This window comes from Hemiscyllium ocellatum, chromosome 12 (assembly GCF_020745735.1).
Source record: "Hemiscyllium ocellatum isolate sHemOce1 chromosome 12, sHemOce1.pat.X.cur, whole genome shotgun sequence".
Lineage (NCBI taxonomy): Eukaryota > Metazoa > Chordata > Chondrichthyes > Orectolobiformes > Hemiscylliidae > Hemiscyllium > Hemiscyllium ocellatum.
The window spans coordinates 51,465,618-51,482,765 of record NC_083412.1 but is presented as its reverse complement, the minus strand read 5'-3'; positions in this window follow the sequence as shown (position 1 = coordinate 51,482,765).

Here is a 17,148-nt window from a genome sequence, read left to right as displayed (position 1 = left end):
GATAAAACCTTAAGATCATTTGTTACAATTCTTCAGCCTTACCTTTTGCTCTGATGTTTTGCATTCCCCCATCTTTGAGGACAAGAATATTTGTGTTGCCTCACAACAGTGAGTTGTTTGATTGTCTACACCATACATGATTCCATGTGGCAAGACTGCAGAGCTTATGTCTGATCTGCTGGTTGTGAAATTACTAAGCTTTGTTTAATCCTCACTGTTTATGCTTTTAGCAAACAGGTAGTCATGTGTTGTGTCTTCATTAGGTTGATACTTCATTTTTAGGTTTGCCTCCTGCAGCTCCTGACATGTACTTGTCATTGAATTAGAGTGAACCCTGGCTACATGATAATGGTAGGGTTGGATATGTGTCAAGCCATGAGGTTGCAATTGAGTTTGAGTACAATTCTACGGCCACTAATGGCATACAGCACCTCACAGATGCCCATCTTTGAATTGCTAGGTCTGCTCAAAAATTATCCCCTTTCTGATGATGATTGTGCACACACACAACAAAGGATGTCCTTAATGTGAAGGCAGGACTCTCTACAAGGACTACTGATGACCCATAATGTCCTTCATATGAACTTTGAGAAGATTAAATCCAACATTTGCACTGTCCTTTTCTTAGCTATTAGTTCAGGCTAAAATCCCAGCATTATGTTCAACCCAGAGCTCAAGCTAATATTTTATTCGTTACCAAATTTAAATTCCATTAAAACAGCATTGCCTTCCTCCACTGTTATCGTATTTATCCTGCTGTGGAAACACTTATTATGTCTTACGTAGCTTGATGGGTAAAAAGTAATTCTTGTTTCACCTGTTTTATGGATTGAAAATGAGAGCAAAAATGACCAGAACTATGTATATTTTTGTTTAAATATACTTAGTTCTGTATATGTAAATGCATTTGAACAATGTCCAAAACAATGTTTTCAGGAGCCTGAGCAGCTGCATTAAACAGGGGTAAGAATTCTTGAATAAACAACAGAGTGGTCCAACCAATATTTGAGTTTGAGCTGACAGTCTCCAGTGCTGGCCTCTTTGTGGAGGTTCACTGAGTGCCATTAGTGCCTGCATAAGAGGGGGAATGAAAGGAGTAAAAGCTTGTGCTGATTAGTCATGAGTTAGCACTGGTAATATTGGAAGAATAGTGCAGCAAAACAAAGCTTATTGTGCTGTTGCCCATTGATGTGCCTCCATTCCCACATGAATGATGATATTCATGTCTGGCAAAGAACTGATTTTTATCATGGTGGGGGATGAACAGCCTGATGTCCACACCACACCTGACAAGTTCAGACCTTTCCACCTGGTTGTGAGCCACTATTTTCTGCAGTGAGAGGAACTGAGTATAGTTCAGGTGGATGGAGGAGCAGTTAATGGTGAAACAGGAGCAGGAGAGGTTGTGAAGTGTCCCCACAGAGAATGGGATGTGCAGAGGGTAGGAATGGTTAGTAGTTTGGGAGAATGAGGTGGGTGAGAGCCATTGAGTGGAAATGAGAGTAGTCCAGAAACCTTGGTAAGATGTGTGTGAAATATCAGAATTTGGGTGAGTTTGAGTTAACAGAGAGATGAGGGTGGCACTTGACCTTTCTCCTGCACTGCTGGATCTCCCTTTCACCCAGGATGTAGCTCTGACCTAGGCTGCAATTTGTGTCTAATCTGGCTTGGTCTGATGGTGAAGCCTCCTTTGGTGGTCAGCTGGATAAAGGAATGCCTTCCTCTGCATTATCTCATCCAGCAAGACTTTCAGGTTCACATCCATGCATCAAGCAATCAGCTCTGATTTGCTCTGGGCCACACCCTGACTGTTGAGGCTCAAGCACACAGTTCAAGGGATCAAACCTGATTGCAGGGTGTGCAGCTGGACTTTAAACATGGAGCCAGATGATCTTCAGGTGATTTTTCGTAATATTAGGTTCTTATGTTGAATACTTTCTTACTTAAATCTTTGATTCAGGTCATAAGACTGAAACCCTCAACCTCAGCAAAGGACTTCACATTTTCCCAATAATTTTAACTTCTGGGCACTGAAGACAACACCATCCAATTGTGGCAAATAGGGTAGCTTTGAAGATGAGGATAAATTCAATGTTCTGGCAAACAGGTACCTAATGTAATTTATCAAGGACATCACAGTCAGTGATCAGGATGTAGGAACCTACTCTTGGGAAATAAGGCAGGGCAGGTGACTGACGTGTCAGTGGGGGAGCACTTTGGGGCCAGTGACCATAATTCTATCTGTTTTAAAATAGTAATGGAAAAGGATAGACCAGATCTAAAAGTTGAAGTTCTAAATTGGAGAAAGGCCAATTTTGACAGAACTTTCAAAAGCTGATTGGGGGCAAATTTCACAGGTAAAGGGACAGCTGGAAAATGGGAAGCCTTCAGAAATGAGATAACAAGAATCCAGAGAAAGTATATTCCTGATAGGGTGAAAGGGAAGGCTGGTAACTATAGGGAATGCTGAATGACTAAAGAAATTCAGGCTTTGGTTAAGAAAAAGAAGGAAGGATATGTCAGGTATAGACAGAATAGATAGAGTGAATCCTTAGAAGAGTATAAAGGCAGTAGGAGTATACTTAAGAGGGAAATCAAGAGGCCAAAAAGGGGACATGAGATAGCTTTGGCAAATAGAATTAAGGAGAATCCAAAGGGTTTTTACAAACAAACGGTATTAGGCAAGAATTTTTGAAAGCTGATTGGAGGCAGATGTTCGCAGGTATAGGGACAGCTGGAAAATGGGAAGCCTTCAGAAATGAGATAACAAGAATCCAAAGAAAGTATATTCCTGTCAGGGTGAAAGGGAAGGCTGGTAACTAGAGGGAATGCTGGATGACTAAAGAAATTGAGGGTTTGATTAAGAAAAAGAAGGACGCATATGTCAGGTATAGACAAGATAGATCGAGTGAATCATTCGAAGACTATAAAGGAAGTAGGAGTATACTTAAGGGGGAAATCAAGAGGGCAAAATGGGGATATGAGATAGCTTTGACAAATAGAATTAAGGTGAATCCAAAGGGTTTTTGCAAATATATTAAGAACAAAATGGTAACTGGGGAGAAAATAGGGCCCCTCAAAGGTTAGCAAAGTGGCCATGTATAGAGACGCAGAAAATGGGGGAGATACTAAATGAATATTTTGCATCAGTATTTACTGTGGAAAAGGATATGGAAGATATAGACTGTCGGGAAATAGATGGTGACATCTTGCAAGATGTCCAGATTACAGAGGAGGACGTGCTGGATGTCTTGAAATGTTTATAGGTGGATAAATCCCCAGGACCTGATCAGGTGTACCCAAGAACTCTGTGGGATGCTAGAGATGTGATTGCTGGGCCTCTTGCTGAGATATATGTATCATCGATAGTCACAGGTGAGGTGCTGGAAGACTGGAGGTTGGCAAATGTAGTGCCACTGTTTAAGAAGGGCAGTAAAGATAAGCCAAGGAACTATAAACAAGTGAGCCTGACCTCAGTGGTGGGCAAGTTGTTGGAGGGAATCCTGAGGGACAGGATGTACATGTATTTGGAAAGGCAAGGACTGATTAGGGATAGTCAACATGGCTTTGTGCGTGGGAAATCATGTCTCACAAACCTGATTGAGTTTTTTGAAGAAGTAACAAAGAAGATTGATGAGGGCAGAGTAGTAGATGTGATCAATATGGACTTCAGTAAGACGTTCGACAAGATTCCCCATGGGAGACTGATTAGCAAGGTTAGATCTCATGGAATACAGGGAGAACTAGCCATTTGGATACAGAACTGGCTCAAAGGTAGAAGACAGGGGGGGATGGTGGAGGGTTGTTTTTCAGACGAGAAGCCTGTGACCAGTGGAGTGCCACAAGAATTGGTGCTGGGTCCTCTACTTTTTGTTATTTACATAAATGATTTGGATGCGAGCATAAGAGGTACAGTTAGTAAGTTTGCAGATGACACCAAAATTGGAGTTATAGTGGACAATGAAGAGGTTTACTTCAGATTACAGCAGGATCTGGATCAGATGGGCCAATGGGCTGAGAAGTGGCAGATGGAGTTTAATTCAAATAAATGCGAGGTGCTGCATTTTGGGAAAGTAAATCTTAACAGACTTATACATTTAATGATAAGGTCCTAGAGAGTGTTGCTGAACAAAGAGACCTTGGAATGCAGGTTCATAGCTCCTTGAAAGTGGAGTTGCAGGTAGATAGGATAGTGAAGAAGATGTTTGGTATGCTTTCTTTTATTGGTCAGAGTATTGAGTACAGGAGTTGGGAGGTCATGTTGCAGCTGTACAGGACATTGATTAGGCCACTGTTGGAATATTGCGTGCAATTCTGGTCTCCTTCCTATCGGAAAGATGTTGTGAAACTTGAAAGTGTTCAGAAAAGATTTACAAGGATGTTGCCAGGGTTGGAGGATTTGAGCTACAGGGAGAGGCTGAACAGGCTGGGGCTGTTTTCCCTGGAGTGTCGGAGGCTAAGGGGTGACCTTATAGAGGTTTACAAAATTATGAGAGGCATGGATGGAATAAATTGACAAAATCTTTTCCCTGGGGTCGGGGACTCCAGAACTAGAGGGCATAGGTTTAGGGTGAGAGGGAAAAGACATAAAAGAGACCTATGGAGCAACTTTTTCACGCAGCGGGTTTTCCGTGTATGAAATGAGCTGCCAGAGGATGTGGTGGAGGCTGGTACAATTGCAACATTTAAGAGGCATTTGGATGGGTATTTGAATAAGAAGGGTTTGGAGGGATATGGGCTGGGTGCTGGCAAGTGGGATTAGATTGGGTTGGGATATCTGGTCGGCATGGACAGGTTGGACTGAAAGGTCTGTTTCCATGCTGTACATCTCTATGACTCTATGTGCTATTGTTCTCTGTTTCACCTACATCCAGGTTATTGCTCCTCTTTGACTCCAGTTTTTTTTATGGTGGTGGTAATAATCCAGTGTGTGAATCTCTAGCTGTGATGCATTCTCTTGTGAGCGTGATATAGGAGCTTCAGATATCGCTATTAAGTGTTTTATTCTCATTACTGCTACTTAGCTGATATATCAAAGAGGCAATTAGTGCACACAATATAATGGTCTTGATTACTTGAGTCCATAATTTTAAATGCACATTCTTGGACAATGAATGAGTCAATTATGTAAATTGAAGTCGAATGGACTGAATTACTGAATCAGTGGAAGGATGATTTCTGCCCTTTTGTAGCACAGTGGTAGAGTCCCTACCCCTGAACCGAGAGGCCCAGATTCAAGTCTCACCTGTTCTATAGGTGAGTGTAATAACATCTCTGAACGGGTTAATTATAAAATTGGGTTAATTTAAGATAAAGGGAAGATAAGGTGGCTACTGCAAGTGACAATAGTACAACCTCTTCAGACAACCAAGGATTCCTCAGTAATATGTAACCCATAGGCTTTGTTCCCTGAACATACATTAAATAATACTTTGTTTATCCTTAATTTCTATTCCTGTTTGTATTGACTCAATGTCAATGGAACACAGAATCTATGCTTCATGATCTTCAGGTTGTCCATTTATTCAAATCTCATCTTGCACAGATGATGTCCACATTCAATGAAAATTTAAAAAAAAGCACTAAAGATGGAAGATAAGAGTGGACAGTAAGTGTGGAAATTGCAACGGCATTCTTCATAATCTTCGAATTCTGCTTCGGTACTGGAATAATGTCAGATAATTGGAGAATTGCAAATGTCATGGCATGGTGGCTCAGTGGTTAGCACTGCTGCTTCACAGTGCCAGGAGATCCAGGTTCGATTCCAGCCTTGGGCAACTGTCTGCGCACATTCTCCCCGTGTCTGCGTGGGTTTCCTCCCACAGTCCAAAGATGTGCAGGTCACATGAATTGGCCATTCTAACACTATGGGCAATTAGAGGGGGGGGGGGGTTACACTTCAGAGGGTCGATGTGGGCTTATTGGGCCGAAGGACTTGTTTCCACAATGTAGGTAATCTAATTCAAAAGTATAAAGATATCAGTTGGTTTAACTTTGGTGGCATGAGCACTATTAAAAATAAAATCCAAGACAGAAGTAACATTTACTTAAACAAATGTTGATGAATTTATGAACGGACAAATTTTGGTTAATTATTTTGAGGTTTTGAGGCTTTTAGTTTTGTTTAATGAGGGTTATGTTGTTGATGTATCATAGATGAGCTAACAAAGGCATTTGATAAGGTCCACATAAACTGGCTTGTCAGAAAATTTGCAGCTTACAGAGTAAAAGGGAAAGTGGCATCATGAATGTGGAATTGATGAGTGGAAGGGTAATTGTCCTGGGTACATATATAGAGAGTAGTCATGAATAGTCGTTTATTGGACTGGATTTGGTGGAAAGTGGGGTTCTGTGGTGGTCAATACTAGGACCACAGCTCTTCTAGATATTTATTAATGACCTAAACACGGGTGTACAAGGCACAATTGTGAAATTTTTAGATGACACAAAATATAGAGTTTTTAAAATGCACTTGTGGGACTTGGGTGTCACTGGCTAGCCAGTATTGATTGCCTGTCCCTATTTGCCCTTGAGAAATGGTGATGAGCTGCCTTCTTGAATCGCTGCTGTCCACTTGCTGTGTGTTGATCCACAATGCCAGTAAGGAGGGATTTCAACAGCTTCCACTTTCCAATATCCATGGAGGTAAGAGGAGAAGAGATTCACCTGCTGATAGGCTGGATGCAGATCTGTCAGGATTTTTTTTAGATTAGATTACTTACAGTGTGGAAACAGGCCCTTCGGCCCAACAAGTCCACACCGACCCGCCGAAGCGCAACCCACCCATACATTTACCCCTTACCTAACACTACGGGCAATTTAGCATGGCCAATTCACCTGACCTGCACATCTTTGGACTGTGGGAGGAAACCGGAGCACCCGGAGGAAACCCACGCAGACACGGGGAGAACGTGCAAACTCCACACAGTCAGTCGCCTGAGTCGGGAATTGAACCCGGGTCTCTGGTGCTGTGAGGCAGCAGTGCTAACCACTGTGCCACCGTGCTGCCGTGTTGATTGTGAAGAGAATAGTGACAAATGTCATGAGTTTGAACATTGTTTGATGGAATGGGAAGACAAGTGAAGAAGATGGTGGAATTTAATGTTGGAGGTCCGTTGGAAAGTCCAACAGTTTCTTCTGTTTTGGAGGCGTACCTGAATTGACTGCATCTTAACAGGTCAGTGAAAGTAATGGAAAACCCTCGTGGTACCTGCTGAGGTAATGTTGCAGAGACTTCACCAGAAATCATCATTAGATCCTATGACTCAGGAGTGAATGCAAGATAGACATTGCAGGGAGAGGATTGCAGAAGGAGGTGCATTGGAGGTATTGGAGGTAAGGGTAGGAGGTGGATTTCGAAAGCTTCCACTTTCTGATATCCATGGAGGCAAGAGGATAAGAGACTCACCTGCTGATAGGCTGGATGGAGATGTGTCAGGATTTGTCGACAGCCTTCGGGAGGCACAAGCAATCCCATTTAATGGTTAAGCCACTGCTGGATTGAATTGCAGTGGTTTGGAGATAATTAACATCTCACTGGGCCACTTCCTGCCTCTGTCTTAATCGCAGGATGTTTTCCTGCCAGCAGGCCACTGCTATATGGCTGTGTTTTGAACAGAACTTGTGGGTGCTGCATGTAACCTAAGTCATTGGCCCTATCCCTGATTCCTGAACCCTGACCTAAGCATAGTGGGCCCTGTCCCTGACCTGAGCATAGCAGGCCTCTAGAGCCCAAGGCCATGGTTACTTTGTCCTGATGTCACCTATTCTGTCATGGCCTTTGTTTGCTCCATCTTCTATGGCCCTGTAGGTCCAGCCATCATGTTTCCCAATGGGATAATTTGCTATTTAATGCTGAGAAATGTGAAATATTTTGGTAAGAGAAAGGAAATATAAAATAAAGGACCCAATTTCAAACAGGGGGTTTTCAAATCATTGAAAATCGTAGATTAAGAACATGATCAATAAGGTGTAGGGGATACATAAACATAGTTCCAGAAATTTGAACTATAGTTTAATGGATAACTTGGAAAAGCTAGGACTGCTCTCTTCAGAGAAGGTTAAGGGAATACTTGATAGAAGTGTTCAAAATCATGAGGAGTCTGGACAGAATATATAGAGAGAAAGGGGTGGCATGGTGGTTAGTACTGCTGCTTCACAGTGCCTGGATTCAATTCTGGCCTCAGGTGACTGTCTGTATGGATTTTACACATTCTCCCCATGTCAGCATGGGTTTCCTCTGGGTGCTCTGGTTTTGTCCCATATTCCAAAAGGTGTGCAGGTTAGGTGAATTGGCCATGCTAAATTGCCCATAGTGTTCAGTGCATTAATCAGGGGTAAATGTAGAGAAATGAGTCTGGGTGGGTTACTCTTTGGAGAGTCAGTATGGACATGTTGGGCTGAACAGCCTGTTTCCATCCTGTAGGGAATCTAATCAAAATTGTTACACTGGCAGAGTGGTTAAGAAACAGAAAACAGCAATTTAAATTGATTTACAGAAAATCCAGAAGCTATGTGAGGAAAAACAGTTTTGCATCATTAGTGTTTACAGCCTGAGACTGGTAAGGGAAGATTCAATTATATTTTTCGAAAGAAAATTGATAATGAAATGGAAAGGAAAGGTTTTCAATGCTATGTGGAAAAGGTGATGATGAAGGGACTAGCTGGCTTGTTTGTGTAAAACACTGGAGAGATACAAAGGATCAAATGGCCTTCTGAAATTCTGTACCAGTTTATGATTCTTTCATCCCCCTTCAGAATTCTGACTATAAGTGATCCACTAAGTGAAGTTGTAAGGAAGTCAGCAAGCTAAATTTTACAAAAACAGCTTTCGTACACTCAAGGTGCAGGAATATTTCAGTATAAGACCATAAGATATAGGAGTGGAAGTAAGGCCAGTTAGCCCATTAAATCCACTCGGCCATTCAATCATGGCTGCTGGGCATTTCAACCCTCACTCTCCCTGTATTCCTTAATTCCTTGCAAGATTAAGAATTTACCAATCTCTGCCTTGAAGATATTTAATGTCCTGGCCTCCACTTCGCTCTGTGGCAATGAATTCCACAGGCCCACCACTCTCTGGCTGAAGAAATGTCTCCTAATTTCTGTTCTAAATTGACTTCCTCTAATTCTAAGGCTGTGCCCATGGGTCCTAGTATCCCCACCAGACAGAAACAATTTCTCAGTGTTCACCCTTTCTAAACCATGCATTATCTTCTAAGTTTCTATTAGATCTCCCCTCAATCTCTAAACTCTAATGAATATAATCGCAGGATCCTCAGCCGTTCATCGTATGTTAGGCCTACATTCCAGGGATCATTCGTGTGAATCTCTGCTGGACATGCTCCAGTGCCAGTATGTCCTTCCTGAGGTGTGGGGAACTAAACTGGACACAGTCTTCTAAATGGGGCCTAACCAGAGCTTTATAAAGTTTCAGTAGCACATCACTACTTTTACATTCCAACCCCTTGAGATAAATGACAACATTACATTTGCTTTCTTAACCATGGACTCAACCTGAAAGTTAACCTTTAGAAAATACTATACTAGCACTCCGACATCCCTTTGTACTTTGGCTTTATGAATTTTCACCGTTTAGAAAAAGAACCATTCATCCAGGTTCTCAGAACTTTTATCCAGAAATCTCAGACATTTGCATCCACAGGTTTCTCCACCACTTACCTTTTTTATTAGCTGTAAGGATCTCACAATAAAACTCTCCAACATCTACCAGTCCCCAGTCATCTATTTCTGATGCTGGTGAGAGGTTGCTGTTTATTGGTTTTCTTGAATGATCAACTACATTTTTCCCCAGATAGGATGAACAGCTGACCAGATGTATTCAGTGATTAATACTTTTCAGGCCTCTGACTGCCCTCCAGGGCAGGAATGTCACTGTTCTCCACCTTCCTGCTGGGAGTTCAGATCAGTACCAATATCTTTAATTTGTGATCACTTGAAAAGTGAAAGGAGAATGAAAGGTTGGTTCCTCTTTTCATTCCTGTTGGTTCCTGTATTAAGAGGATTTCAATAATATAATATACCAGTATAATAAAATACACACTCTATATTATACGTTTCACAGTAAGACAATCTTTCGCTTGCAATTTTCCAGATTGTAGCTTCCAAACCTAGAGCAAATTTTTGATTTTCTGTGTTCTTATTTTCAAATTAATAATAAAGAAATCTCACACTGTGACAAAAATAAAATATATTAGATGTTAGAAATTGAAAATAAAAACAGAAAATGTTGCAAATATCCTGTTACATGCCTGCAACCTCTGGAGTAATGGAGTCAGTGGTTCAGCTTGATGAGTTTTCATCAGAATGAACTGGAAAAAGATCCACACACCTGTAATGTTGCTGATGCAATCCTAATATAATTAAATTACTATTCAAGTTGAGAGGGAGAAAAGTGGGTCCAAGACTAGTATTTTAAACTTAAATCAGGGCACATATAAGGTATGAAGGCCGAGTTAGCTAAAGTGAACTGGCAAATGATCGATATTTAAACAGATATTTCAGAATATACATAATAGATGCATCTCAAAGAGAAATAAAAATTTGAAGGAAAGGACCAACCATCCATGTTCAACTAAAAAAAATCAAACTTTAAGGAAAAGCATATTAATTGCACAAAGATGGCAGATCAGAAGATTGGATAGAATGCAGGAAAAAACTGCAAAGAATAACTAAAAGATTAATTAAGAGATAAAAGTTAGAGTACTAGAAACAGCTACCTGGAAATATAAAAATAAACACTAAGATTTTCCATAGATACTTAAAATAAAATGAATTTACAAAGTGAATGGTGGAGTTGTAAAAGCTGGTTCTAGGAATTAATAATGGAAAGTTTTGAGATGGCCAATGAATTGGATGAATATTTAGCACTAGTCTACACTGGAGAGGATATAAATAATATCTCAGAAATAGCTATAAATAAGGAAATGACAGGGAGGCAGGAATTCAAGAAAATTACAATTGCCAGGCAAGTAGTACTGAGTCAGTCTTTGGAGCTGTGGGCTGAGAAATCCATGTGCCCTAATAGACTTTAGGGTCTGAAAAGAAGTGACAAGAGACAGTTGATGCATTGGTTTTAATTTTCCAAAACACTTTAGACTCAGGGAAGTTCCATTAGATTGGAAAATAGCAAGTGTAACTCCTTTGTTCAAAAACAAAGGAAACAGAAAACAGGAACTACTGGCCAGTTAGCTTAACATCTTTCATAGGAAAATATTTGAACCTATTAATAAAGACATTATAACAGGGCACTGAGAAAAGAAAAAAAAGGTAATTAGGCAGAGCCAACATAATTTTCTAAAGGAGAACTCATATATAATCAATTCATTGGAATTCTTTGAAGAAATAACACGTGTTGTGGATAAGGGGGAACACATGGATGTACTGTACGTTTTTTATGCCTCACAAGGCATTTGAAAAGATGCCACATCAAAGGTCATTGCTGAAAATTAAAGCTCATAGATTAGGCAGTAACATAGTGGCATGTATTGAAGATTGGTTATCTAACAGGTCACAGAGGAAGCATGAATGATCTTCTTCTGCTTAGCAGGATATAATGAGTCATGTGTTACTCTCATCAATATTGGGATCTCAACTTTTTTGCAATTTGTACAAATTGATGAAAATACTGAAAAAATGGTGCTAAATTCAATGATGCTACAAAATAGGTAGGAAAGTAAGGCATGATGATGACACAAGAAGGCTAGAAAGAGATATAGATAAGTGAATGGACAAAGAGGGGCAAATGGAGGATAACGTAGGAAAATCTGAAATTTTGTTCATTTTGGCAGGAGAAGAAGCATGTAAATGATGAAAGATTACAGAACTCTGAGATGCAGAGTAGCTTGGGTATCTTAGTGCATTAATCACAAAAAATGTTATTAAATAGGTACAGAAAGTAATGAGGAAAGCAAATAAAATGTTTTCGTTTATTGCAAGGGGAATTGAATGTAACTACAACAAGGTTATGTTATAGGGCATTGATGATACCACATCTAGAGCATTGTCGACAATTTTGGTTTTAAGGAAGGTTTTAAATTTAAGGAAGTAGGTCAGAAATGGTTTACTGGATGAATACTTGCAGTGAGCATTTTATTTCTTACTAGAAATGTTTGGAAATATTACGCTTGTATGTGTTGGAATTTAGAGAAGTAAGATGCTATTTGATTGAAACTTAAGATCATGAGGGACCTTGACAGGGTGGATGTGGAAATGTTATTTCCTATTTTGCGAGAATCTAGGGAACTAGTTTTAAAGACATCTATTATTAAAGACAATTAGGGGCATTAAAAATAAGATGTAATGCATTTGAAATGAGTAGAGGCAATTTCTTTTCTCTCAGATGGTCATAAAACTTTGAACTCTTGCTGGAATGGTGATGGAAACAGAGTCCTTGAATAATTTTAAGGCAAAGGAGGATAGATTCTTGATAAGCAAAGACGTGATAGATTACCGGGGGTAGACAGGAACGTATGATAATCAAATCAATCATGATCTTATTGAGTGGCAGATCAGCTTCGAGTGGCTGTGTGGCCTCCTTCTGCTGATAATGTCTGCGTATATTTGCATATATGTTCTTGCATAATCAGCAACAGCATGTATTTTATGCACATGTCATACACATGCTGTGCTACATTGTATAATATTCTGGAGAGAGAGGGAACTGAATTTACTCCCTGAAGTAGTAATAGCCCAATGACTTAAGAGACAGTAAATGTCTTTAAAAGATATTTGGTATGCTGAATTTCTAACGTGAATTGTGGTTTATTTTATGATACCTCTATGTGGCTGGCAGTAGCTTTATATTTGAATATACTTGGCAAACACAAATAAATGCTAATCCTTTCAATAAATCAGAAATGCCAAAAACTATACTTACGTGCTCACCACAATCTAATTACAGTATTTATATCAATTTTGAGCATCTTTACTATCAACTGCTTCCTATGAAAAGTGCAGATGATGTGATTTTATTTCAATCGAATTTCACTGTATGGTATATGTGATGAAACCAAAACTCTAATTTTACACAAATACCCCAAATCCCAGTATAATTGCAAACTTACACTTCTGTTCAAACAGCTTTTGCAAACTGACAACATTAAATCCTTTTTTTGTAACGGAAGCTGTGTAGACAATGGACAATGCAGGAGTTGCAATTATGGAAGCAGGATGGAAGCAATACTCCATCCAGGAGGTACTTTGCAATTCTCACTCACAATAGAGTCTCATTGGAGGTAATTACTGATTACAGGATCAGTTGTAAAGTTCAGTAAATCCAACATATGTCATTAAAACAGAACTAGTATCAACCACATTAGAAAAGACAATATTCTAATTTAATCATGTGTGTGCATTTGCTCTGGATTTGCAACCTATTGCTATCCTTATTTCATTTTCACATGGGCATTTGCATCAGAGATAGAGCTTCCCTTCCTAAACCTCTAGCAACTGAGGCCAAATGAGGCATCTGAGTGGGGTTAGGTTAACTCAGACTGGTGGTCAAAAGAAGGGTCATCGTGATACCACTTAGCAGTTTGAGGAATCAGATATTTATTAATTTTCATTTTTCTTTTCAATTTCTTGCTGCAATTTAATAAGGAGTATGGTAAATTTCTGCTGTGGTACTGGAGCAGCTGATTTGCGAACTCAAAATTGCTATGCATCTGCAACTCTAGCAGAGTACATGTTGAATGTTACACCAGATTGTTATTGTGAACGCTGCAATAATGCTGAATGATACATGTACTTTCTTTTTGCTGTTCACACATAGCAGAATGACTAAAGTACTATTTATTTATGTTTGTTGTGTAAGATTGCATTCACATTTGTATTTAATAAATTATGTTTCCATTTTGAAATTATAACTGAAATTCTTCAGAGTGCAGTGAGACCCAGATTTTCTCGGCTTCCCTTGATTTGTATTCAGACCTCTCTCCCATCACTGCTTACCAGAATAAATTACCCACAGAACTTTTTTTCTGTCAAAATTCAATAATTTTCGGTTATGGCAATAAGTTTTATGCAACTGGCTCTCTCAATGGAATATGTGCAGTTAGAGGTATGTCAAATGTTAGGTATATTCACTAATGAAAACTAATTACACTTAAAGTGCATAGCTTTCCATTATGAGAATACATTGCAGATTCAGAATTTCGTGTGCTTTGGTTGAAGGAGGTTGGTCAAGAAGCATAAAATCCCAGAGAGATCTTCAACTAACTGCGGAAAGTGTCTGATGCTCATGGTGCCTAATGTCAAACTCTTTTTTGAAGAGGCATTCTGAGAAGCGATTTAGACATACATTAAACTATAGTTGCTAGAAACCTATGATCAAAGGGCAGTGTCCTATAATGAAATATCAAACTTTGTTTTGATCATAAGATCATTCCACCCAATTATGGTCATCTTGGTTTGCATCCAGAACGACTTTACAGTTTTCTAATTGATTCTTAAATTGTTCGAGAGAGAAAGAGATCATATCTGATAGTGGACATGTCCTCTGAGGAATATTTTACAACACCTTTATTGTTACAAAGACGACCAATGCCCCTATCCCTTGACCAAATAAGAGGCCCACGTAGCAGTTGGGTTTATGTTGAGTGCCAGCAGAAGGCGATCTTAGAGTATCCTCTGTTCACAGTTTGGCAGACCGGACAAGACCAAGGAGAAATTTAATAAATGGGAAAATTATTTCAAGACTGAGCTCAAGGAATCTATAGCATATGAATAGCAGAATTTGGTTCAGCTGGAATTATGGATGACAGAAGATGGGAAGTTGATAATGACAGACATAAGTCTGGAGGCAGTAAATGAACTGAAGATACTTGAGAATTATTCAATGCTTGGACAGATGTTAGATATTATGAGCGAAGAGAATACTTACCTAAGTATCCTGAAGTGTAATGTGAACACATAAAGGGAATGCTACTATTTCTTCGTTATCAACTGCTTGCCCAACAAATTACATAGAACTGCAAACTGACCGAAGTCTATGCAAAATGTATATTTTGTTTAACAAACTGGTATCTTCCTGGAATGGGTTAATATGTGACCAATGGAGTAGACTCTACATTATAAATGAAATGTGGAAGATTCCCAAAAGTGTGCAAAGTAAAAAATGGGAAGTGGAAAGGTTAAAAGTTTTAAACCTCACTTCAAACCTGACTATTTCTACTTGTAATGAAGACAGGATGAAGAACAAGTGACTAATCACAGGAGGAAGGTTATTCATTAATATCTTTTAAGGAGGTAGTGTGTTTTGATCTTACATGGTTTATTTTTACCATTGTTATTCAGGTTTCACAATTTTTAGCAATCCTAAGGAGGCTAAAAGGAGGTGAGAAGGACAAAATATATATTAGAAGAGTTTTTAAAGGTTTTCTTCCCATAGCCCTGCCTGATCATCCTCCATTATCATGCCCAACCTTTCTGCAATCCCCCAAACTTCCCATGATCATACCTGACACCTCTCTTTTTATGTGGCTCCACCCACCACCGTTTTTGCCAAAGTCACATCACCGCTGCTAAGCCTACTTCCAGCCTTTTCCCAAGTTTCCTTGTCAGACAGGCAATCAGGCTTGCCATCCAGGCTAGCTGTCAAGGTAGGAACCATAGGCATTGGAATATTGGATGCAGCATGGAATGAAAATCTGCTCTTTTGGGTTTCCCAACTGTTGTCCCAACAACCTCCCGCAACATTGAAATCCCACCCTAGAAAATATCAAAGTCACAGAATCTAACAATGTCTTCCTAAATTTAACGCTTATTGTGTATCTGAGGTACTAAAAATCTGTCGTACTGTAATAATTCATTGCAGAATTTCATTGTAGAATCACTTGCACCGCTATTGTTTTGACAGTATAATTTGATTCCCATACTGCCAAATCTGCTCATTTTACAGTACAGGGCAACTTTAACAGCTATGGATAGCTGTTTAGGTGAGACCAACATTTTTGCAATTTGTCCATATTAATTAATTCAATTTAAACCAGCAATGCATTATGCAACAATACATACATTTGATAACTTTGCAAGTCTAGCTGGATTTTTTTCTAATGTGAGATGGGAGAACGTTATGAGTGGCCTTCCACTGTCATATCTAGTAGAATTGACACCATATGGATTTAAGCCATAGCAGTGACTGTTTAATTTTGTCATTGCCCCCACTCAGTGGCACGTCACAATATTTATTGAATGTAAATCTTTATACATTCAGTTTAATAAAGGTCTGATTTCTTATTTTCAAACATTCCATTTGAGAGATTGCTCAGGTTGGAACCTACACTGTAATTAGGGTGCCAGTCTAATATAGAACCAGTGTATACTGGTCAATTAAACAGTAAGATGGAGGCTTTCAACTCCACTAACATTAACTTAAATTCCAACATTTTTAACAGGTTCAAACTTTCTATGTCAATTTACCAAGGTTTCAAAATTGGCCATTTTACACTTAAACATTAAATGCAAGTAACCAATTGATAGAAGTATATAAAATTACAGAGATATGGATAGGGTGGACAGGAGTCTCTTTCCCAGTGTGGAAATGTCAAATAATAGTGGGTATAGAGTCATATAGTTATACAGTATGGAAACAGACCATTTAGTCCAACCAGTCCATGCTGACCATAATCCCAAACTAAACTAATCCCGCCTGCCTACACTTAGCCCATATCCCTCTGAATATTTCTTATTCGTATATTTATCTAAATGTCTTTTAAGCATTGTAACTGTGCCCGCAACCATCATTTCCCCTGGAAGTTCATTTCACAAACGAACCACTATCTTTGTAAAAAAAATCCCTTGTGTCTTTTTTCAAATTGTTCTTCTCTCACCTTAAAAGTATGCCCTCTAGTCTTGAAATCCCCCACCCAAGAGAAAAGACACCTGCCATTCACTTATCTATAACTGTCATAATTTTATAAACCTCCATATATGTTTAAGGTAAGAAGGGGGAAAGTTTAAAGGAGATGTGCAGGGGGAGTTTTTTTACGCACAAAGTAGTGGGTGCCTGGAATACACTTACAGGTAGTAAGAGCAGTAAAAACTTTCCCATCTACCTTCTGCCACCGCTCCACCTCCCATTTATCTCTCAGCCCCAACCCCCAAGCTCATTCCTGATGAAGGGCTTAT